This window comes from Bufo bufo, chromosome 2 (assembly GCF_905171765.1).
Source record: "Bufo bufo chromosome 2, aBufBuf1.1, whole genome shotgun sequence".
NCBI lineage: Eukaryota > Metazoa > Chordata > Amphibia > Anura > Bufonidae > Bufo > Bufo bufo.
The window spans coordinates 563897378-563921992 of record NC_053390.1 but is presented as its reverse complement, the minus strand read 5'-3'; the positions used below and the strand labels follow the sequence as shown (position 1 = coordinate 563921992).

The 24615-nt window shown below is 42.6% G+C and overlaps 1 protein-coding gene and 1 long non-coding RNA gene across 3 annotated transcripts in view; one reads left to right on the top strand and one right to left on the bottom strand.

Moving 5' to 3' along the window:
• Positions 1-24615, bottom strand: part of GRID2 (glutamate ionotropic receptor delta type subunit 2) — a 1570293-nt gene that overhangs the window by 389944 nt on the left and 1155734 nt on the right. The window lies entirely within an intron of this gene.
• Positions 13064-23667, top strand: LOC120989818. Its single transcript, XR_005776328.1, has 3 exons — positions 13064-13192; positions 20618-20624; positions 23656-23667. It is a non-coding gene; the product is annotated as an uncharacterized LOC120989818 (long non-coding RNA).

Genomic DNA, 24615 nt, shown 5'->3' with positions numbered 1-24615 from the left:
GCAAGGCACTGTACGGTCCACCACCCCAACCGGAATATTGGTATGCACTCTGAGCACAGGGCACTAACTGGCTGATTCACTATCATGCTGTCGCTTTAGAGCATGTGTATATGCTATGCGATGCCAGTGTCGTTTGTGCTAGAGACAGAGTGATTTCTGCATTTATCGCTGTAAGTGTTTGAATATATGCCGCGGGCATTTAAATTTTTTATATATGAGAACATTGTGTGATTTTGTATTCATTTTTATTCTGGAAAACCGGAAATGACATGTTATCCTTGTTAGTGTAGATACTGTACTTGCAATATCTCGATCTATCTATCTATTTATCTATCTATCGATCTGTGGATGTTCTATCTAGAGTATCTGTATCTATCTATCTATCTATCTATCTATCTATTTATCTGTCTGTCTATCTTTAAATCTATCTAATATATATCTACTATCTATCTATAAATTTTGCACACATTGTGAGCTTTTATGTGTACTGCTTTGATGTGAGTTTTAGATTAAAATATAAGTAGTGATGGACGAATATCGGCCGGGATGATTTGCGAACATCAAATGTTCGCGAACCGTGCGTTCGCGGCGGGCCACATTCACTTTAATGGCAGGCGAACCTAAAAAAACTTTAGGTCATATTTTCAGCCAGCAAACACTTATTAGAAGTACACAAATAGTCCCAAAATATGGACAGTGATATACCAGAGGGGGATCATTGGCAGAAATTCTGACAAAAAATATGTATTTTAATCAGGGGCCATTTTTATGCGTCTTAAAGGGAAACTCTCAAAAATGTGCCCTGCTGGAGCCTAGAGAAATGTTATTTTAGGCCACGGGAGTACAGGCCCCAAAAATCTGGCATTCACCTGACATAAAAGAACTTGTGATTATGTGGCTGGAGGTAAATTAAGCGGTCACTGGCTAAAAATTTTACTGTCGGCCAGTACAGGCACCAAAAATTAGGCATTCACCTTACAGAAAAGAACTTGTAATGATGTGGCTTGAGATACATTAGGCGGTCAATGGATAAAAATTGAACTGTCGGCCAGTAGAGGCCCCATAAATTAAGCATTCGCCTAACAGAAAATAACTTGTGATTCTGTGGCTGGAGGTACATTAGGAGGTCACTGGATAAAAATAGAACTGTAGGCCACTGAAGTAGAGGCCCCAAAAATTCGGCATTCACCTGACACAAAAGAACTTGTGATTCTGTGGCTGGAGGCCACTGGAGTAGAGGCCCCAAAAATTTGGCATTCACCGGACAGAAAATAACTTTGGCTGATGTGCCTGGAGGTACATTAGGCATTCACTGAATGAAAATTTTACTGTAGGCCAGTACAGACCCCGAAAATTTGGCATTCACCAGACAGAAAAGAACTTTGGCTGATGTGGCTGGAGGTACATTAGGCGTTCACTGGATAAAAATGTTACTGTAGGCCACTGGAGTAGTGGCCCCAAAAATTTTACATTCACCGGACAGAAAAGTACTTTGGCTGATGTGGCTGGAGGTACATTAGGCGTTCACTGGATAAAAATTTTACTGTACGCCACAGGAGTAGAGGCCCCAAAAATTAGGCATTCACCTGACACAAAAGAACTTGTGATTCTGTGGCTGGAGGTACATTAGGCAGTCACTGGAATTTTTTTTTACTGTAGGCCACTGTAGTAGAGGCCCCAAAAATTTGGCATTCACCAGACAGAAAATAACTTTGGCTGATGTGCCTGGAGGTACATTAGGCATTCACTAAATAAAATTTTTACTGTAGGCCAGTACAGACCCCGAAAATGTAGCATTCACCAGACAGAAAATAAATTTGGCTGATGTGGCTGGAGGTACATTAGGCGTTCACTGGATACAAATGTTACTGACACAAAACACCTGACACAAAACAACTTGTGATCCTGTGGCTGGAGGTACATTAGGCGGTCACTGGATAAAATTTTTACTATAGGCTACTGGAGTACAGGCCCCAAAAATTTGACATTCACCGGATAGAAAAGAACTTTGGCTGATGTGGCTAAAGGTATATTAGGCGTTCACTGGATAAAAATGTTACTGTAGGCCACTGGAGTGCAGGCCCCAAAAATTTGGCATTCACTAAAAATAAAATAACTTTGGCTGATTTGTCTGGAGGTACATTAGGCATTCACTGGATAGAAATGTTACTGTAAGCCACTGGAGTAGTGGCCCCACAAATTTGGCATTCACCGTACAGAAAATAACTTGTAATTCTGTGGCTGGAGGTACATTAGGTAATCACTGGATAAAATTTTTACTGTAGGCCACTGGAGTACTAGTCCCAAAAATTTGGCATACACCGGACAGAAAAGAACTTTGGCTGATGTGGCTGGAGGTGCATTATGCAGTTACTGAATAAAATTTTTAATGTAGGCCACTGGAGTAGAGGCCTAAAAAATTAGACATTCACCTGACACAAAAGAACTTGTGATCTTGTGGCTGGAGGTACATTAGGCGGTCACTGGATACAAATTTTACTGTAGGCCACTGGAGTAGAGGCCCCAAAAATTAGGCATTCATCTGACACAAAAGAACTTGTGATCCTATAGCTGAAGGTACATTAGGTGGTCACTAGATAAAAATAAAACTGTAGGCCACTTGAGTAAAGGCCCCAAAGATTACACATTCACCTGACACAAAAGAACTTGTGATCTTGTGGCTGGAGGTACATTAGGCGGTCACTGGATAAAATTTTTACTGTGGGCCACTGGAGTAGAGGCCCCAAAAATTAGGCATTCATCTGACACAAAAGAACTTGTGATCCTATAGCTGAAGGTACATTAGGTGGTCACTAGATAAAAATAAAACTGTAGGCCACTTGAGTAAAGGCCCCAAAAATTACACATTCACCTGACACAAAAGAACTAGTTTTTTTTCATAATTCTCTTTTTTATTTATCAAAACGAAAAGCAAATGTAACGGTCACATCCACACACACAGGGGGAAGGATAGTGACCACTGCACTCCACCCTCACCCCTGGCCCTGCCTACTTGCCTCACGAGTCCTGATGACAGGGGACAACTGGACGACAGTCCCTAACTTAGGATACGTGCAGGGAAGACAGACAAGACAAAATACAGAACATGAACAGACCGGGTCAGAACCAAGAGAGCTACGCAGTACAAAGGGTTAAGCAAAGAATGGTCAGGAGAAGCCGGGGTAAAATACCTGGAGAGTAGAGAAGTACAAGAGGAGTCCTAAGAGAGTAGTCAGGTGGGAGCCGAGGTCACAATACCAGGACGGATGCGCGGTACAGGAGGAGCAGGCAAAGGATCGTCAGGGAACGGAATCAGGTGAGTATTCAGTAGTCCAACAAATAGCCAGGAACCTAGAAATTAACAGGCAGCCTGTGGCTAGCAGGCTGCCTGTATTTATAGTGGGGAGTGAGGGTCATGTGATGTGGCCAGCGTCACATGACCGACAGACCAACCAGTTGAGCACCGAGTGATCAGCTCGGCGCTCAATACAGACTTAGGAGCAGGGAGCCACCCAGCAGTAAAGCCGCCCTGGGAATGAGGTCAAACACAGATCCTCATTCCCAAAGCTAAGCAACAGTTCTGCGGGCAATGGGGGACCGAGTGCACCTTCGGAACCCCGTTACAGCAAATGAATATATAAACAAATGATCTTCAGGAAAGGAAGGACCAGTGCAACTGGTCAGAAGGCATTACATCAAGATTCACAAATATGACAGGAAATAATTACTGGTATATGGGTCAGCAGACCTTACTTATCACGCATCATGAATCATAATACGATTTCTAAAACAGTCCAGTTTCCAAGATCTGAACAGACCAAAAAAGGCAAAGAAATTTCAAAAATGGAAGAAGAGTCGGACATGATCACATCTCAATCCTAACTGGTATTGACATAGGACATGTTACTACTTGACATTGTTTCTAACTTCACACGCTAGTCTCATAATCTGATACCAACAGAATGCTGTGTAAGGAAAAAGCTCTTATTTTGTCAGGCCCTAGCATTATCTTTAAACTCTAAGTCCCTAGTTTCAGTTTGGGAGACTAAACTTCTCCTAGTATCAAGTTAATATCTGCTCCTGGACATTCCCTAACATGTGTCAGTCATGGTTGCCAAATGTTTAGGAACCCCTTTCTGTTATGAGTCTCCCAACCCACCAACTCCTCCATTCTACACAAGGGATTCATTTTCTCATACCACATGGATATGGTTGGCAGATCAGGGGATCTCCAAAGCACAGGAATGAGGAGCTTGGCTGCTGTAATCATATAAGACTGCAGGGTATTTTTATGGGGGGTAAAGTTAGTTTCGGGTTTCCATAACAACACTAACGGGGCAGTGAGTGTTAAGTGGCCAGGGCAGATCTTATTCATGACGCCCTCTATGGTCTTCCATGGCTGTTTGATTTTTGGGCAAAACCACCAAATGTGAGATATACTGCCTGTGCCCTCAAGGCACCTCCGATACTTGTTTGATGTACTTAAATGAATCTTATACAGGAATTCAGGCGTATGGTACCATCTAGTAAGGATTTTTAGCGAATTCTCCTGCACCCGGACACATCTGGAAAACCCATGTGAATGGGTCAATATGAAAGATCTACTAGACTCTTCTAATCTGATTCCTAGTTCAGATTCCCAATCCCTCAAATAAGAAGGTGGTTAATCATCTAATTTTGCCCAAATCTGCCTGTATATCAGTGAGAGACCTTTAGGTGGCAGCTTTGGAAGTAAAATCATGGTCTGGCATCGGGAGATGCTTAGATTTCTTAAACCTCTCGCACGTGGCCTCAAAGTCCCACCTCTGTATAACAGTACCTACCCTCGGCGCCCTACCTAAGAGGGACTTGTAATAATCAGAAGAGGCTGACAACCTCGAAAGATCACCCAATCTGAGCTCTGAAACTGAGTCCCACATCGGATTAGTCTCAACCACTCTGTCAGAAAGCACATGAGGCAACGTGTTAAGTGGGGTTATTGGGGACAAGCGGCTGATACTAAGATTCAGAGCAGAGGACTTCTGGCACCATTTAATAGTGCTTCTGGTAAGTTCACTTATGAGCTCTGAGGTGTTGGGGAGGGGCACTTTGTGCCATAGCAAATGCTCTCTCTGCTTCCCTAGTACAGCTCTCTCCATGCATACATGTAAGGGTGCATCACTCGGTCTGGTTAAAGCTAACCATCTCTCCAAATGGATAGCCTGGACATAAGCATATATATCTGGAAGGGAAATCCCTCCCTGTCTATTCTTCCGTGTGAGTAAGGAGTAGGGTAATCTAGCTTTCCTATTGGCCCACAGGTATTTTCCCATTATGGACTTCAACTTGTCTAGAAAAGATTTAGATGCAGAGATTGGGAGGGAGCGAAGAACGTATAATAACTGGGGGAGGACGTATATAGTTAACACGTTTTTCCTTCCTATACAGGATATCCTGGGGATCGAGGATTTGCTCAAAAATTTACTTTCGCCACTAGGGGAGAATAGTTTAAACAGAACAGGTGGGCAGTGTTAGCTGGTATCATCACTCCCAGATATTTAATTGCGGAGGGAGATCATTTGAATGGGGACAAGTCCTTAATCCGTCTCAGTTGGGTGGGAGTTAATGAGGCCCCCAGGGCCTCCGATTTCTCCAGGTTAATTTTAAAATTTGAGACCTCTCCAAAAGTTGTGAAGGTAGCTAAAACCCGCGGCATGGCTTCACTAGGATTGGTGATCATCAGTAACAAGTCGTCGGCAAATGCCACCATCTTGTGCATGAAGCCCCCTAATTGGACCCCTTTGATAACTGAACCCTGTCTGAATTTCAGTAGTAATGTTTCTAGGACTAATATGAAAAGTTTTGGAGAGAGGGGGCACCCCTGTCTCGCTCCGTTTCTAATTGTGAAAGGGTCAGACAGGAAGCCATTGACCAAAATACGAGCCGTGGGAGCTGAGTACAAGGAGAAAATAGCTGCTATATTTTCCGGTGGTAAACCAAAAGCAAGTAACACGCTATGCATGTAAGTCCAGCTTACTCTGTCGAATGCCTTTTCGGCATCAGTCCCCAGTAGGAATAAAGGCATATTTTTCATCTTAGTATAACAGACAGCATTCACCACCCAACTGATATTATGTCTCCCTTCTCTACCTTGCACGAATCCTACATGTTCCTCTCCCACAAGCCCAGGCAACAAACCGGATATACGGTGACATAACAGCTTAGCCTACCACTTTAAATCCGTGTCCGTGTTAAAATCAGTCGGTAGCTATCGCAAGCTTCCGGATCCTTCTCCTTCTTGGGAATAATAGTAATAGTTGCCGCCTGGGCCTGTGGAGGAAGATCTGAACTACGCAAGAGAGAGTTACACTTAGCACAATGTGGGATCAATGTATCTGCAATTTTTTTTATAATATACTATAGGAAGACCGTCAGGCCCTGGGCTTTTCCCCGATGGAATACTATAGAACCTTAGTAACTTCATCCTCTGTAAACGGTTTTAATAGGACTGCTTAATCCTCGGCAGATAAGGTAGGTATGGTAATGAAGTTTAAAAAATCATCAATGCAGGACTGTAAATGAAAATTTTCATGGGTTCTAGTCCTGTCCTCATCCTCCAAGTTATAAAGTGAGGTATAAATTCTACAGAATTCCTTTGCAATTTGCAATTGCTGGAGTCGTGGTTAATCTAAGCCCCTCTTTAGATTTAATTACCGGGATAAAGGATTTATTTCTCTGAGACTTCAACAGGTTCAACATTAATTTGGTACCCTTGTCCCCATGGGAGTAGTATTTAAAACGCAGTGCCTGAAGTATTTTAGCTGATTTTACATTCAGTTTATCCTTCAGCTGAGATCTATGGAATTTAACCTAATTCAACACCTCAGCAGTCTGAGCTGCTTTCTTTATGTATTCTTTCTAAAGAGGAAATTTGTAAAAGCAGGGAGTCTATAATCTGAGTCCTTTGCCGTTTAACTTTAGTCCCTAAGCTGATGAGCTCTCCTCTGACTACAGCCTTGTGAGCTTCCCATAAAATCGGGTATGAAGTTTGGGGAGACTCATTCAGGCTAAAGTACTCCAGCATTACCTTAATTACACGTTCACTATGTGCATCCTCCTCTAACAAAGTGGTGTTCAACCTCCAAGACCAGGACTTCACAGGGATATCTCTAAGGCTAGGTTCACACCTGAGCGTTTTACAGCACGTTCCTACACGCTGTAAAACGCTCAACAGGCAAAAACCAATGTTTCCCTATGGGCATGGTTTTCACCTGAGCGTTTTACAGCGCGTACGGACGCGCTGTAAAACGCCCTATGCCCCAAGAAGTACAGGAGCTTCTTTGGGGCGTATTGTCGCGCGTATTGTGGCAGTTTTTCACTGGATGCCTCTGTGGTTAAACACACAAACGCGCGTACTACGCGCATTTCCAAAATACAAAAACGCCCCAAAATACACCTCAAAAACGCTCGATAAAAACGCCTGTAAAAAGCGCTTATCGAATACGCTCAGGTGTAAACCCAGCCTTATTTGTAACTTCATGCTCACAGGGGCATGATCCAAAATTGTGATAGACCCTATGGTGGCGCTCAAGACTGCAGATATAGCACTATTAGAGAGAAATATATAATCTAGGTGCTGGTAAGTGCCATGGACTTTGGAGAAAATAGTTAAGTCTTTATCCTCCTGGTGAAATAATCTCTACATGTCAGATAATCCCATGTCCGCCAGGACCACTTGAAGTCTGCGCTTTTGTTTCTGTGATAGATGGGACGTGGCAGACGTGGAATCAACGACATGGTCTAATGGGAGGTTAAAATAACCTCCTAACATTAAAACGCCTTCAGTGAAGCTTTTGAAGGAATCAAACATCTGAAGGAGCCATTTAATCTGTCCCGCATTCGGGGTGTAAATAGCAGCCAAAGTGACCTGTGTATTTAGGATTTTCCCTTTAAGGAACAGAAACCTTCCATTGGGGTCAATTAATTTTGCTGTTACTTGAAGGGGAAGGTTTTTACCCAGGCCAATGGAGATGCCTCTTGATGCCGTGGAATGGGTGGCATGGTGCCAATCTGGTAAATATTTACTAGCCATATTGGGAACATCGTTGTGTCTATAACGTGTCTCTTGTAAAAACACTATATCTGGATTTTCCTTCCTAAGCGTATGATAAACCTGGCTATGTTTCTGTGGTATATTCATTCCACTTACATTAAGCGAGAAAAGTGTGATGTGCGCCATGTCATTTTACTATCACGCGAGCACTTAGCTCCATTCTACCATTCTATTGGGCGTGAACCATGTTACCCGACTCAGTAAAACTAAGTTAAAAGACAGTAAAACAGTTATTAACAAGGTGAAAGGGCACAAAGGCCCCATAGGCGCAACATAGCGCATTGGAGCCGTAAAATACTGAAGAAAAGAGATTGGGGGAGGGGACATAGGTAAAGACTTCTAGAAAAATCCAGTTATTCCTTCACCCGTTCTCCTATGTCTAATCAAACATTTGACCAATCTGACTCAAAAAGCCAGGCTTAGGAACCGATAGGCGAGAGGTGGAAGCTGCTTAAGAATGCTTATTCTCATTCTCATGAAGACAAGTAGCATTGTTAAAGAGCCAAAACCGCCTCTCACTGCCAAAGCAGACCACATTATACATATGAGCGAAATACAACAAGAAATAGCTGGGGTGGCTCACATGTTAGCACTAGCTAACCCCAAAACCTAAACAACATAGGACATTTTTATAGCAAGGGGGAGATTACAAATCCCATGAGAACTAGGGACCGCATTGAGAAGCTGGCCCTGAGAAACATTAAACACAATAACCTCAGGGTTCAATATTTCAGTCCCCTGTTGGTTGCTTCTTCTTCGGTTGTTTTTGCTTGGACATTGCTTGCCACGGTTTCGGGACGGCTAGCTTTGGTAGCCTTTCCATGTTGGTGGAAGGAAGCCATTATGGGACATCAAGCGGGGAAATCTCAAGTGCCTCCCAAATCTTGAGAAGATCATCTGGATGACGGATAACTATCTGTCGACCATTAATTGTGGTGCTGAGGCCAAAGGGGAAAAGCCACCTCATGGGGAGTCTCCTTGCCCTCAATTCTGTTAGGTGCTTCAGCGCTTTACGTTTAGCTAGGGTGCTAGCGGCCAAGTCCTGAAACAGCAAGATTTTGTTGCCTTCAAATAGGACATCCTTCCGCTCCCTTGCTGCTTAAAGTACTATAGCCGTCTCCAGGTAGTTCGGCCTGAGGGCTCTGTGCGCTCTTTCTATGATGATGTTGTTGGCCGCTCTGTACCCACCAGGATAGCGAAAATCTGCCTTACACTGTCTGTCAGTGCCTCTGCTGCCACAGACTCAAGAATGCCCCTAATCCTCACATTTTCTCTCCTTCCCCTATTCTCCTGGTCTTTCAGGTGAAGAAAACGCTGTCAACTTGGGAGCTGAGCGATCTTATTTGGGTTTGGAGCCCCTTACTGTGCTGTACCAACACTGTCTGAAAGTCCTCCAGCGCCTCTACCCTCTGCCCCACATGCGTTACCTCCATTTTAATGGCTGCTAATTCCTTCAGCACAGGGGACAGAGCTTGTGCCAGAGATTGCTGAAAAGAATGCTGCAGAAAGGATCTGGTGATCGGTGCAGGAACGGCGTCATCAGGTAGGTCTGAAGGATCATAGGAGCTGGCATCATCAAATTTATTGTCTAAGGCTGCCGCGCTGTCCTCAGCCGCCGCTATCTTCCCTCTTCCCGCCGGTGAGGCCAGTTTCTTATAAAAGTATGTGTTCATGTCCCCATGGGGCTTCTTTGCTCTGACGGCATGCCCCATGTCTCTGCTCCTCTCTTTGCTGAGTTTGCCCATAGTCAGACTCGTGGGAGCGCTGAAAAAGCTGAGAGATCGGGTGCTGTGGTGAGGAGCTCAAAGCTCACACGTCTTCCACCATGCTCTGTTGGCTCCACCCCCACAAAAGAACTGGAGGTACATTAGGCGGTCACTGGATAAAAATAGAACTGAAGGCCACTGGAGTAATGGCCCCAAAAATTTGGCATTTACTGGACAGAAAAGAGCTTTGGCTGATGTGGCTGGAGGTACATTAGGCGTTTACTGGATAAATATTTTACTGCAGGCAACTGGAGTAGAGGCCCCAAAAATTAGGCATTCACCTGACACAAAAGAACTTGTGATCCTGTGGCTGGAGGTACATTAGGCGGTCACTGGATAAAAATAGAATGTATGCCACTGGAGTAGAGGCCCCAAAAATTAGGCATTCACCTGATAGAAAAGAACTTTGGCTGATGTGGCTGGAGGTACATTAGGTGTTCACTGGATAAAAAATTTACTGTAGGCAACTGGACTAGAGGCCCCAAAAATTTGTCATTCACCTGACACAAAAGAACTTGTGATTCTGTGGCTGGAGGTACATTAGGCAGTCACTTCTTAAAAATTTTACTGTAGGCCACTGGAGTACTGGCCCCAAAAATTTGGCATTCACGAGACAGAAAAGAACTATGGCTGGAGGTACAATAGGTGTTCACTGGATCAAAATTTTACTGTAGGCAACTGGAGTAGAGGTCCCAAAAATTTGGCATTCAACTGACACAAAGAACTTGTGATCCTGTGGCTGGAGGTACATTAGGCGGTCACTCGATAAAAATTGCACTGTAGGCCACTGGAGTAGAGGCCCCAAAAATTAGGCATTCACCTGACAGAAAAGGCCTTTTATGCCGCTGTATATACATACGTAAGACAAGGACCATTCTTTGTTCTGGGTAGTGGCGGATATGTTTGGGCTGGCATGAGGAAAGTCAATTGCACGTGGTTGTCACAGGTGTTGAATTCCTCAGAGATCCATGCCTCATTCATTTTTAGAAATGTGAGGTAGTCCACACTGTCATGAGCTAGATGAGTGCGCTTATTGGTCACGATCCCCACTGCTGCGCTGAACGTCCTTTCGGACAGGACACTCGACGAGGGGCAAGCCAAGAGTTCCATGGCAAATTGTGCCAGCTCTGGCCACAGGTCAAGCCTGCACACCTAGTAGTCCAGGGGTTCCTCGCTTCTCAGAATGTCCACATCGGCCGTTAACTAGATGTAGTTGGACACTTGTTGGTCTAGGCGTTCCCTGAGGCTGCATCCAGAGGGCGGCTGTCGATGGATTGGCTGCAAGAATGATCTCATATCTGTAGTAATCAACACATCTTCACACCGCCTCTTCTTGCAGGCGCGGTAGGAATGGTACCCGCACCTTTTTTCGCTGTGGGTGGAAATTCCTCTGCCGGCGCCCGCAACAGCAGAATGCAGCATCTCTTGCAGCGAGGCCAGGAAATGCTGCATTCTGCCAGACCTCTGTGATGCTGGTAACATGTCCGCCATTTTGTGTTTGTATCGGGGGTCTAAATGCCACCCATTACTGGTCCTTGCCCTTTATGCTTTTTATACGGGGGTCCCTCTGCAGACACTGGAGCATGAAGGCCCCCATTTGCATTAAATTGTAAGTGGTGGAGCACCCTGGCTCCTGATCATTGCCTAGGAGAATGTCGTCCTTGATCTCCTCCACCCAGCTACAGACAACACCATGGATCCCCGAAAAGTTTAAAGTCCCCCTTAAAGCCTGCTCTTCTTGCTCCTCCTCCTCCTCCCCCCAGCCACCATCCTCCTCTGACTCCTCTTCAGACTCCTGCTGACTTGTCTCAGATGGAGTAGCCCCCTCTGGGAATTCATTCAGCATTGCAACTTCCTCATCTTCCTGCTCCTGCTTCTTCACGGCTTGATCAATGACATGACACAATGCATTCTCCAGAAAGAAGGCGTGAGGTACGATGTTACTGATAGCACCCTGGCTGCGACTAACCAGTTTGGTGATCTCATCAAATGCCCGCAGAAGTCTGCATGCGTCATGCATGAGCAGCCACTGGCACGGTGAAAAAAAAACAAGGTCCTCAGAACCTGTCCTGCTGCAGAGTTTGTACAGGTAGTCGTTAATGGCACGTTGCTGCTGGAGCAGCCTATCAAGCATATACAAGGTGAAGTTCCAGCATGTCGGGCTGTCACAAACCAGACATCTGACGGGCAAGTGGTGTCGCCGTTGAACATCAGCAAGGCGAGCCATGGCATTGTAAGTACTTCTAAAATGGGCAAAGATTTTCCTGGCCTGCCGCAAGACGTCCTGGACCCAGGGGATTTGGCAACAAATAGCTGCACAACTAATTTCAGGATGTGTGCCATGCACGGCACGTTTGTCATTTTGCCCTGTTTCAGCGCTCTCAGCAGATTGGCACCGTTGTCGCACACCACTTTACCAACTGTCAAATTGAGCAAAGTTTAGCCACTGATCGGCATGTGACCGCAGAGCTGAAAACAGTGCAGGACTGGTGTGGCTCTTGGCTTTCAGGCACAACATCCACAGCACAGCATGGCAACGTCTCACCTGAGACGACGTCAAATAGGTTCTGGGGAGCTTTGGGGGGGCGCAGCGGAAGAGGCGGTAGCAGTGGAAAAGGAGAAGTCAGTCGAGGAGAAGATGGAGGATGGAGTAGGAGGAGGAGAAGAAGAGGCCGGCCTGAATGCAATCCGTGGCGGTAACACCAAATCCACACGGGTGCCACTGTTCACCCAGTGGGCAGTAAAAGTTATGTACCTTCCCTGCCGTGTTTGCTAGACCACATGTCTGTGGTCAGGTGTATCTTGGCACCGACACTGTGTGCCAGAGATATATTCACTTGTCGCTGAACATGGCCATATAGCTCTGGGATGCACTTCTGGGAGAAATATTTCCTTCCGGGGACCTTCCATTGCGGTGTGCCAATGGCCACAAATTTTCTAATGGCCTTCGAGTCCACCAGTTTATATGGCAGTAGTTGGCGGGCTAGAAGTTCCGACAAGCCAGGGGTCAGCCATTGGCCAAGAGGGTTATCCGGCGTTATCATCTTTTTACGCTCGAACATTTGGGCCACGGAAGCCTGCCTTATGCCAGATGAACGCGACGATGGCTCGGTGGAAGGTGGAGTGAAGGACAAATGGGAGGAGAGAGGAGAAGGAGAAGAGGCAGGGCAGGGCAGGGTGTGGATCACCAGGAGTTTGGGTTCTGACGGCGTTGCTTCCACTGGGCTCGGTGATGCGAGGCCAGGTGCCTGCTTAAAGCGGTCGTCCCTAGGCGAATGTTGGACTTACCGCGATTTATGCGTTGACAGCACAGGCTGCAAATGGCAACACTACTGTCAGCAGCTGACACGTTAAAAAAATAAACCACTCTACGGAGCCATGTGCCAGCGTCCTGGGAGCTCCAGAAGTGACTGTGCATGGTGGATGGCTAGCTCCACATACATTTGCAGTCTGCTTTTTGATTCCTGTGCCCTGCGAGCTGTGCCTGCTTCTCCTCCCTCTCCTCCCTCTCTGCTGCTCCGTCTCTCCCTCTGAACTTCCCTTCTCTTCCTCTCTTGTGGGCACCCACGTGACGTCCATTGACATGTCGTCATCCTCACCTTCACCACCACTTACATTTGAGATTTCAGAGTAGGCAGCAACATCAGGCACCTCCCTCCTTGGGCTGATCTGGGTACTGTTGTCAGACCACTGGATGGCGGCCATTGCTACCTCCTCTTCCTCAACCGATGTCAAGAATGGCTGCGCATCGGTAATGGATGGGAAAATAATTCCTCTGACTCATGTGGAGAGACTATGGTGGGTGGTGGATTTTGGGGTGCACACAGCTAAGAGTGAGGAGGGTGCAGATACAGAGGATGAGGAGTGTGCAGAAGCAGAAAGGTGAGTGAGCCACCCAACCAACTCAGGTGTGTCCTTTGAAGTAATCGCACTCGCCTTCTCTAACTTACTACTTAGGCTCCGGCCTGGTGCACCTGCCGGACCCTTACCACCCCTGCGGAACGGCCTGCCTCTTTCTCTGCCTGTCATTTTCAAAATGACCCTGTGAGAAGAGCAGTATTTGTGAAAGCAGGTATATTGCAGGCCTCAATCAATATTTGGTGGAAGCAGGTATATCTAACCCCTTATTCTTTTGTGGAAGCAGGTATAACACACCCCCTCAATCAGTTTTTTGGGGGGCAAATGGTATATCACACCCGTTACAATTAGTTGTTCCAATAGCGTTTGTCCCTTTATTTAGCTGCGGTATCATAGCAGAATCGCACACAGCTGCTGCACAGTTCAAATGCTCTATATAGAAAGTATATTATAGGTATATCACACCCCTGCCTCAATCAGTTTTTTTGGAAGGCAACTAGTATATCACACCCGTTGCAATTAGTTGTTCCAATAGCGTTTGTCCCTCTATTTAGCTGCGGTATCGCAGCAGAACTGCACACAACTGCTGCACAGTTCAAATGCACTATATAGAAAGTATATTATAGGTATATCACACCCCTGCCTCAACCAGTTTTTTTGGAGGGCAACTAGTATATCACACCCGTTGCAATTAGTTGTTCCAATAGCGTTTGTCCCTCTATTTAGCTGCGGTATCACAGCAGAACCGCACACAACTGCTGCACAGTTCAAATGCACTATATAGAAAGTATATTATAGGTATATCACACCCCTGCCTCAATCAGTTTTTTTGGAGGGCAACTGGTATATCACACCCGTTACGATTAGTTGTTCCAATAGCGTTTGTCCCTCTATATAGCTGCGGTATCGCAGCAGAACCGCACACAACTGCTGCTCAGTACAAATGCACTATAATATACTTTCTATGTTAGAAAGTATATTGTAAGTGTATCACACCCCTCTGTATATCACACCTATCGATAGCACACCTATACCAGTCCTTAAAAGGACTTTTGTTGCCCTATTAGCTAGCGTTTGGTGCCCCTAACAGCCTGTCCCTGCTTCACAAAACAACCTCTCCCTACACTGACAAAATATAGAATGTAAAATGGCAGCCAGATCGGGTTCTGTTATAGGGTGGGGGTTGTGTCAATGTGCTGAAACGTCTCAATTGGCTGTCCTGTCCTACCTGATGGATGTGTCATGGGTCAAAGTTCGGCTCAATGCAAAAGAATATGGCACGTGCGAACATCGCCATATGTTTGCATGTTCGGCAGATCACGAACACGCAAAGTTCGCCGCAAATCGACCGCCGGGCGAACCGCAAGGCCGTCACTAGTGGACATCACTGTCAACAGCATGTTAGGACAACTGCTTTCAGGAAATACTGTATACATTGAATTTTATCATTAAAGGAATTATTTGAAGTCAGTTTTGCTTGAGTATTTGCTGTTGTAATTTCATCAAATAAAGCATTTGAAAAAATTGGCACATCTCATTTCCTAACAACTCTTTTGTTTAATATGTTACTACATTTTTATGTTACCTCTTTACTGAAATAAGATTGCGCCTTTTTTGTGCCTTTTCAAAAAGTTGCAGTTGATAATTCTGGTATAAATCTAGTTAACATAACTAACCACAAACTCTTTTCACCCACTTTTCAAAAGTGGTGGGAACAGTTTAAAAATCATAGTCACAAAATCACAACTATCTGAGCAAATAAGTTGTGTCAAAGTGTTGTACATTTGAGGGAACACTTTCTTTTCACGGTGTGTAATCCTTATATTTTGCAAGCTATTTTTAAACTTCCATTTTAAGTCAGATATTTGGTCTTTTCAGTTCTCATACTGTGCCACAAAAGGTTATGAGAATGCTTAGACTGTAAGAAAATATGTGTAAATGAGTAACTGGCTCAGTGATAAAAAAAAACAGAGGGTGGTTATTAATGGTAATTGGTAAACACTCAGATTGGGTCACTGTCACTAGTGGGGTGCCATAGGGGTCAGTATTGGGCCCTATTATTTTGAATATGTGTATTAATTATCTTTTAAAAGAATTTCACAGTAAAATATAAATTTTGCTGACAATACTAAACTGTGTAAAATAATTAACACAAACGAGGACAGCATACTGCTACAGATAGATCTGGATAGATTGGAGGCTTGGGCAGAGAAGTGGCAGATGAGGTTTAACAATGACAAATGTAAGGTTACGCTCGTAGGAAGGAATAATGCAAGTCACCCGTACATACTAAATGGTAAAACACTGGGTAAAACTGACATGGAAAAGAACCTAGGAATTTTAGTGGACAGCAAGCTAAGCTGTAGAAACCAGTGTCAGGCAGCTGCTGCCAAGGCCAGTAAGATAATGGGTTGCATCAAAAGAACATAGTCCTACCACTTTACAAATCACTAGTCAGACTACACATGGAGTACTGTGTACAGTTCTGGGCTCCTGTGAACAAGGCAGACATAGCAGAGCTGGAGAGGGTTCAGAGCAGGGCAACTAAAGTAATAACTGGAATGGGTGGACTACAGTACCCTGAATGATTATCAAAATTAGGGTTATTCACTTTAGAAAAAAGATGACTGAGGGGAGATCTAATAACTATGTATAAATATATCAGGGGTCAGTACAGAGATCTCTCCCATCATCTATTTATCCCCAGGACTGTGACTGTGACGAGGGGACATCCTCTGCGTCTGGAGGAAAGAAGGTTTGTACACAAACATAGAAGAGGATTCTTTACAGTAAGAGCAGTGAGACTATGGAACTCTCTGCCTGAGGAGGTGGTGATGGTGAGTTCACTAAAAGCGTTGTAAAAGGGGCCTGGATGCATATCTTGAGGTTTTACAAATTATAAAAAATGTGCAGGATAATAGGCTGAACTGGATGGACGTATGTCTTTCTCTCTCTCTCTCTCTCTCTCTCTCTTTCTCTTATATATATATATATATATATATATATATATACTATTAGCAAAGTACATGTTGCACTTTTATTTTGTGCATTCCACAAACTTTTAACCACAAACATGAATTATTGTGCATTTTTTTTACACATTGACACTTTATGACATCAATCTCTGTCTAAAGTGCTAAATGACATTTCACAGTGTACTGTATAGTACTGTATATTTTTAAATCTATTTTTATATTTTCAATTGCTATAGATTAATTTTCATTTCTTGCAAGCGTTCCAGCAGTATAGGTTACGTTAGCTACATTCATTTTCCTATGCCAATGTGGTAAAACAGGTAAATAACCTAAATAAATGCATTGTAAGGCACTGTACATGAAACACATAGTATATTAATCACATAGCACTCCACGTAATACAGATGAATGGGTACAGTATATGCCTCCAGGGAATGATGTCTAATTCACTCCAAAACTGGACAATCCAAATAAAGGGAAGGTAGACACAACTTCCTATTTGGGATATAAGCAATAAGTGCATCTTTGTCTCTTCATTCCATATGCAACGTTTCAGCCAACATAGCTTTTTTTCAAGCATGCTTGAAAAGGGGCTATGTTGGCCGAAACGTTGTATCCAGATTAAAGAAATGTCACAATTGGAGTGCTGCATCACAATTGGAGTGCTACCTCTGCCTTCTCTTAATTTGGGTACATAAAACAGTGTACTAAGTGAGTGTGACTTAGAATAAATAGAGACACACAGAATTTCATGATCCTATTGTAGATGCAAATTTGCAGTTTTCTTTTTCCTTTTTTTCCTTCATACAGTTCTGTGTATTTTAGATTACAAACACCTACACGTTTTCTGATTACACTGCAAATACTGGAGCATTGCCAGATGAGGTTAGCTTTTGATCATAATAAAATGAATAAATTCTTAATTAAAATTGAGTTTTCTAGACACATTTAGAATGAATTTTGTCTGCAGTGTGTGCACTTTCTGTAAAGATCCATAAGAATTTTGCCACTCTCCATCCAGCAAGTCATTTTTTTTCTGACTTAAAGATTCATCATTTTGACAAAAGTGCCAGTAAAGCAAATCTTAAGTAGATGCAATGAGCTTGTATAAATGCACATTCTAAAGACCGTGGTCTTCGGGGTCTGAGGTTCAAAACTTTTACAGTCACATTTTCCCCTTGAGCTGGACAGGGCAGCATAATGCTCATACACAAAGGGCATACCTGAGAACGGAACACATATCATTGACTTGCTGTCTGTCAGTGGTTTAACACTCTCTATGTGCACCCAAAGGAGCAAAGAGCTACCCTTTTAGACTAATATTTCCAATGTATGCTTCTTCTGTGATATGATGTACAGTTGTGGAGCTTTTCATTTAAATGGTGTTTATTAACAGCAAGGTTTTGCTACAATTGATGAACTACATAAACCCAACAGTAGTTTTCAACTCACTGGAGTTGCTACAGAAAATCCATGTGCACAAAAAAAAAAAAAAAATACATTTAACACATTTATTATAGTAAACAGAGATCCAGCACCGAAAGGGTCTTTTCTTGATAAAAAAAATAATAATAATCAGTTTTATTGATCTTGAATAAAGAGCTATTCCAAACCATGTAAGCCGGCTGATAGGCTTTTATGTGTGGATGATTTTTAATGGTTGATCAATAAAACTGATTTATTTTTCAAGTAAAGACCCCCTCAGTGCTGGATCTCTATTTGCTTTACTAAATAAGAGCTACATAACATAAATACATTTGAATTATATAGTAGGCATCTACAGTAATCTGGCAGGCATCTTGCATGTGTGACTGTCACTCTATTCAAATAAGGGAGAATGGGCTTGTGATAGGTGGAGGCCCCAGCGGCGGACCTCCAGCAATCAGACATTTTTCCCCTATCCACAAGCTGTCTTCATGGGGCAACCCCTTTCATGGAGTTTTCTGTATTAGAAAACCCATTTTTAAACTAGGAAATTCTGAATTAATAAATAGGGTCCTTCGTTTGAGTCCTTCACCAATAAGGAAGATGAGAGATCAACTACAAAGAGAGTATTTCTATCTCTGGAGAACATTGCGTGTCCCATGCATTACATGAAGGCCTTCTGTTTTCACTGGTCATCATGTAATGCTTCATTCAGTACTTGCTGCTGTGTTACCTGACAGATTACAGCTGATTGCTTGAGGAAAGCCATTATAAAAAGAAATTGTAAAGTTAACAACCCCTTTTGTGGCCAGATGCCATTCCCTGATTTGTACATTTTATGTCATTAAAACAATAATTTTCAACAAAATCTTATGTCTTCACATAACAGACAGGCTTTACTTACACTTTTTATTTTAGTGCTATGATGAGTTATTATAGCTAAGTAGTCAAAATTAACTTTTTTCCCATTTTCCTGTCAATTTAAATAGCCCCTGAATAGGATTATTACTGCTTTATTGCAATATAATTTGGACAAATGCTACAAATTTACTTGGTATTTATGGTATTTATTTCTTATTCATTTACATTTCTTAGTTATCTTTTTACTATCATTCTATGACGGCCACAGTTCCCAGGCTAACTATCCACTTAAATGAAGGCATACACCACCATTCTATGAAATTTGCATGAGGATATAAACTGCATAAATAAAACAAGACTAATTGCTATACATATATGAGATCTTACTTCTCTTTCTAATTTGTAACCACAAGGGTAATTTTATTTTTGTAGCAGAGTTAAAATTTTGCAAGAATTCTTTACTTCACTGATTGTCCAAAGGCTAATTCGCGTGTTTCTCTTTGGACCTGACAATCTGATGCTACCATCTGCAATAAGCAGACTTTGTAGGTACCATATAATATGCCCTCTCAACAAGACTCCTTTTATTTATTACAACGTTAATCTTATCTCCTGCTGTGGTTCCATGCTATTCTTACTCTACCTATTCAATGTGAACATAGCCAGCCATATAAGATCTCAATTTCCAGGCCATGACATTAATTATCTGGAATTATAGAAGATACATGGGATTGCTACATGCACACAGTCTTTAATCATAGCCTGCTAAGAATCAACAGTGTACTAGAATAAGCAAAGAAAAGGTTACAAAAGTGGCTTTATATTGCAGTTATTATTGATTCCCCATTATCTCCTACTAACATGCCTTAGCAAGAGAAAGCACCATTTTCCTGGCTGAAGAGTTTCCCATAAGGGTTGTCCTGGGGTCTAATGATAGTTAGTCCTGGGGCATAGCGGAGGGGCTACTGAGATATCCTGGGTGCAAGAGATGTTCCAACAAACTACAATGCCTTGACCAGGGTAAAAAACTGGGGTCGCAAACTGGACCTTTGCCTTGGGGAAAAGAAAATTTAGCTGCAGCTCTGAGCTAGTAAATGCACTAATGTGCCGTAAGTTCACTCAACCATTATCCATATAAATTCTAAGGAACTTTATAAAAAGTTCAACTGCTAGAGTCAAATATCATACCTTTGCTTTTGTTGTCAATTCAAAGCACAGAAACTTAGGTGTAATAAAATAGTTTAAAATACTAGATTTAAATGAGGTGTTTAAACTACATACAGTATGCACAAGGTACAGCCACAAGTTGGCCAGTCATAGAAGTGACATGAAAGTGAAAGTAAATCCCGGCAACTGCTTAAATATGCTGAATCTTCTTCTTTTATTGCTTATTATGTAAGAAGTAACAATATATAACGCGTTTCGGCACACTGCCTTTCTCAACAAGTACATTCCACATGTGTTACACAGATATATATAGGCAGATCAATTACAGGTACAAGTGATGTCATCCACCCACTGATTGGTGGGTAGTGAATACCCGCCTATCGATCACCTACTATTTATCAAGAGGAGCACCAGAGAGTATAGAAGCACCAGAGAGTATAGGATATCCAGTGCCAGAGAATAGAAATCAGCAGATCAGCTGTGTCTAAATAGAAAAAGAAAGAAAGAAAGAAAGAAAGCAAGAAACACATATTATTAATAATACCATGAATTACAGTCTAGCAACCTCATAATCATGGTTTAAACCTTTTGGATACAATGTATCAAACATATGTATCCAATAGGCTTCACGGCGGAGGAAGAGTTTTTTGATATCCCCTCCTCTCCTTGGTCTCGTCACTTGTTCCAGGACCTGGAATCTTAACTGCGAGATTCTATGTCTACACTTATCAAAATGATAGGGTAGTGGTAATAGGAGATTTTTGGTCCTAATGGTGCACTTGTGTTTACAAATCCTGTCAAACTCCTCATCTGCCGTGAAGCCTATTGGATACATATGTTGGATACATTGTATCCAAAAGGTTTAAACCGTGATTATGAGGTTGCTATACTGTAATTTATGGTATTATTAATGATATATGTTTCTTTCTTTCTTTTTCTATTTAGACACAGCAGATCCGCTGATTTCTATTCTCTGGCACTGGATATCCTATACTCTCTGGTGCTTCTATACTCTCTGGTGCTCCTCTTGATGAATAGTAGGTGATCGATTGGTGGGTAGTGAATACCCGCCTATTAGTGGGTGGATGACATCACTTGTACCTGTAATTGATCTGCCTATATATATCTGTGTAACACATGTGGAATGTACTTGTTGAGAAAGGCAGTGTGTCGAAACGCATTATATATTGTTACTTCTTACATAATGAGCAATAAAAGAAGAAGATTCTGCATATTTAAGCAGTTGCCGGGATTTACTTTCACTCTCGTCCTCGTGGAGTTTCACTCCTCCCCGTAGCAACGCTGACTCGCAGTAGCTAGCGCTGGCTGGATTTGTCTTTATAGAAGTGACATGCACATACATAAAGTTTTATGCTCCACACATACCTTATATTTAACTGGAGATTATTTACTGTATTTGGTGGAAAAAAAAAGAGAAGCTTTACTCACCCTACTGATCCCCCTTTGCGGCCATTATGATTGTCCTCAGGTCCCCAGTACTCCTATCTTACCGCTCTTGGCTCATCACATTGGACGATGCCTGCTCATCCAATCAATGGGAGAAGTGACTCACCATAGCCAATGATTAGCTAAGCGAGCATCTCTGGCCATTTTCTGTGTATTGAGCTGGGAGCAAGAAGTGGAGACCTACATGGACTGGAAGAAGTGTCAGAATATGAGCAGCGGGATCAGTGAGGTGAGTAATGATTTTACTCATGCTGACCCTTTAAAAAAGAATATTTCTCCCCTTCACCTGTAAAACCCTTTTAATCTGTGCTAAAATGCATATTTCTTCTCTCCTTAACTGGCAGACTATTCCTGGTGTGACACTAGTGCTTTACTGAGAACTTTAAGTCAATCAGGTCTCATCTCAGTTCTGTCCCCCCTCTCATATAATAGAGAGTCACAGACATATAGGGAAAGCAACAGCAGGTGCAGCCCCCTCCTCCCTTTGTTCTACTATATGACTTTAGCATTTTGTTTTGCAGACCTACGATGTTTCTAAAGAACAAGACCCAATCTACTGGTTGTCACTGTTATGGGAGCAATGTGGATGTCACTGTTATGGGGGCACTGTGGATGTCACTGTTATGGGGCACTGTGGACGTCATTTTTATGGGGGCAGTGTGGATGTCACTGTTATGGGCGCTGAGTATAAGTGATAGGGCTCGTGCACAGAACCGTATCTGTTTGCGGTCTGCAAGTCGCGGATCCACTAAATAAGGTTACTGTCTATGTGCGATTCACATTTTTTGCAATCCTATTGAGTTCTATGGGTTTTAGATCTGCATTATGAGGACCAGAACAGGACATGTTCTATCTTTGGCAGAACTGTGGAAAGCACATGGACGTCATCAGTGTGTTTTTACATCCATATGTCAGTTCCAGTAAAGACAGAACATGTCCTATTCTGGTCCTAAAAATGAGGACCTCAAATCCGTGGAACTCAGTGGGACTGCAAAAAATGTGGATGGCAAAATGGATACGGTCGTATGCACACTCTGGAGATAGTGAGGGAAGAGCCTGTGGACTGTCAGTGATGGGATAAGATACACCGCTCAGCAGGCTGTATCACACAGGATAGGATTAGATACAGATGTGATTGGATATGCTTGCTGGTTCAAGCTGTTTTTCACACTCGAGATGGTGAGGGAAGAGCCTGCAGATGGTCAGTGATGGGATTAGATACACAGCTCAGCAGGCTGTAGCACACAGGATAGGATTATATACACATGTGAGGGCAGAGCCTGTGGACAGTCAGTGATGGGATTTAGATCCTTAGTGAGATGTAGATTCATGTCTGGATGTAGAAAGACACAGGAGTTATAGATGGAGTAGCTGCTGCAGGTAGAGCAGAGTGGGGGCGTGTCCAGCCTGTGACTAATCTCTGTGCAGTGCAGCCAGGCTTGTGTATCAATAAAGTTATTTATTCAACAAAACAAGAAGGAGAACAAGTAAACATCTGCCAGGATAATGTGATGTCTTCCAGGGGGGAAGGAAAGCTCAGACATGAAAAACAGGTATTGGGGGCATATGTATGCATGGTGACGGGTGTTAGGAGCACATAAAAAGAATTTTTATTTTGGGACCGGACAACCTCTTTAACCCCTTAAGGACTCAGCCCTATTTCACCTTAAGGCCATTTTTTGCAAATCTGACCAGTGTCACTTTAAGTGCTGATAACTTTAAAACGCTTTGACTTATCCAGGCCATTCTGAGATTGTTTTTTCGTCACATATTGTACTTCAGGACACTGGTAAAATGAAGTAAAAAAAAAATCATTTTTATTTATAAAACAATACCAAATTTACCCAAAATTTGTAAAAAATTGCAAATTTCCAAGTTTCAATTTCTCTACTTCTATAATATATAGTAATTCCTACAAAAATAGTTATTACTTTACATTCCCCATATGTCTACTTCATGTTTGGATCATTTTGTGAATGTTATTTTATTTTTTGGGGATGTTACAAGGCTTAGAAGGTTAGAAGCAAATCTTGAAATTTTTCAGAAATTTAAAAAAAAACTATTTTTAGTGACCAGTTCAGGTCTGAAGTCACTTTGCGAGGCTTACATAATAGAAACCACCCAAAAATGACCCCATTCTATAAACTACACCCCTTAAGGTATTCAAAACTGATTTTACAAACTTTGTTAACCCTTTACAACAAGAGTTAATGACAAATGGTGTTAAAATTTCAGAATTTAGATTTTTTGGCAAATTTTCCATTTTAATCAATTTTTTCCAGTAACAAAGCAAGGGTTAACAGCCAAACAAAATTCTATATTTATTGCCCCGACTCTGTAGTTTGCAGAAACACCCCATATGTGGCCGTAAACTGCTGTACGGGCACACGGCAGGGCGCAGAAGGAAAGGAATGCCATACGGTTTTTGGAAGGCAGATTTTGCTGGACTGGTTTTTTGGACACCATGTCCCATTTGAAGCCCCCCTGATGCACCCCTAGAGTAGAAACTCCAAAAAAGTGACCCCATTTTAGAAACTACGGGATAGGCTGGCAGTTTTGTTGGTACTAGTTTACGGTACATATGATTTTTGGTTGCTCTATATTACACTTTTTGTGAGGCAAGATAACAAGAAATAGCTTTTTTGGCACCGTTTCTTTTTTGTTATTTACAACATTCATCTGACAGGTTAGATCATGTGGTATTTTTAATAAGCAGGTTGTCACGGACGCGGCGATACCTAATATGTATACAATTTTTTTATTTATGTAAGTTTTACACAATGATTTCATTTTTAAAACAAAAAAAATCATGTTTTAGTGTTTCCATAGTCTGAAAGCCATAGTTTTTTCAGTTTTTGGGCGATTATCTTAGGTAGGGTCTCATTTTTTGTGGGATGAGATGACGGTTTTATTGGCAGTATTTTGGGGTGCATATGACTTTTTGATCGCTTGCTATTACACTTTTTGTGACATAAGATGACAAAAAATGGCTTTTTTACACCGT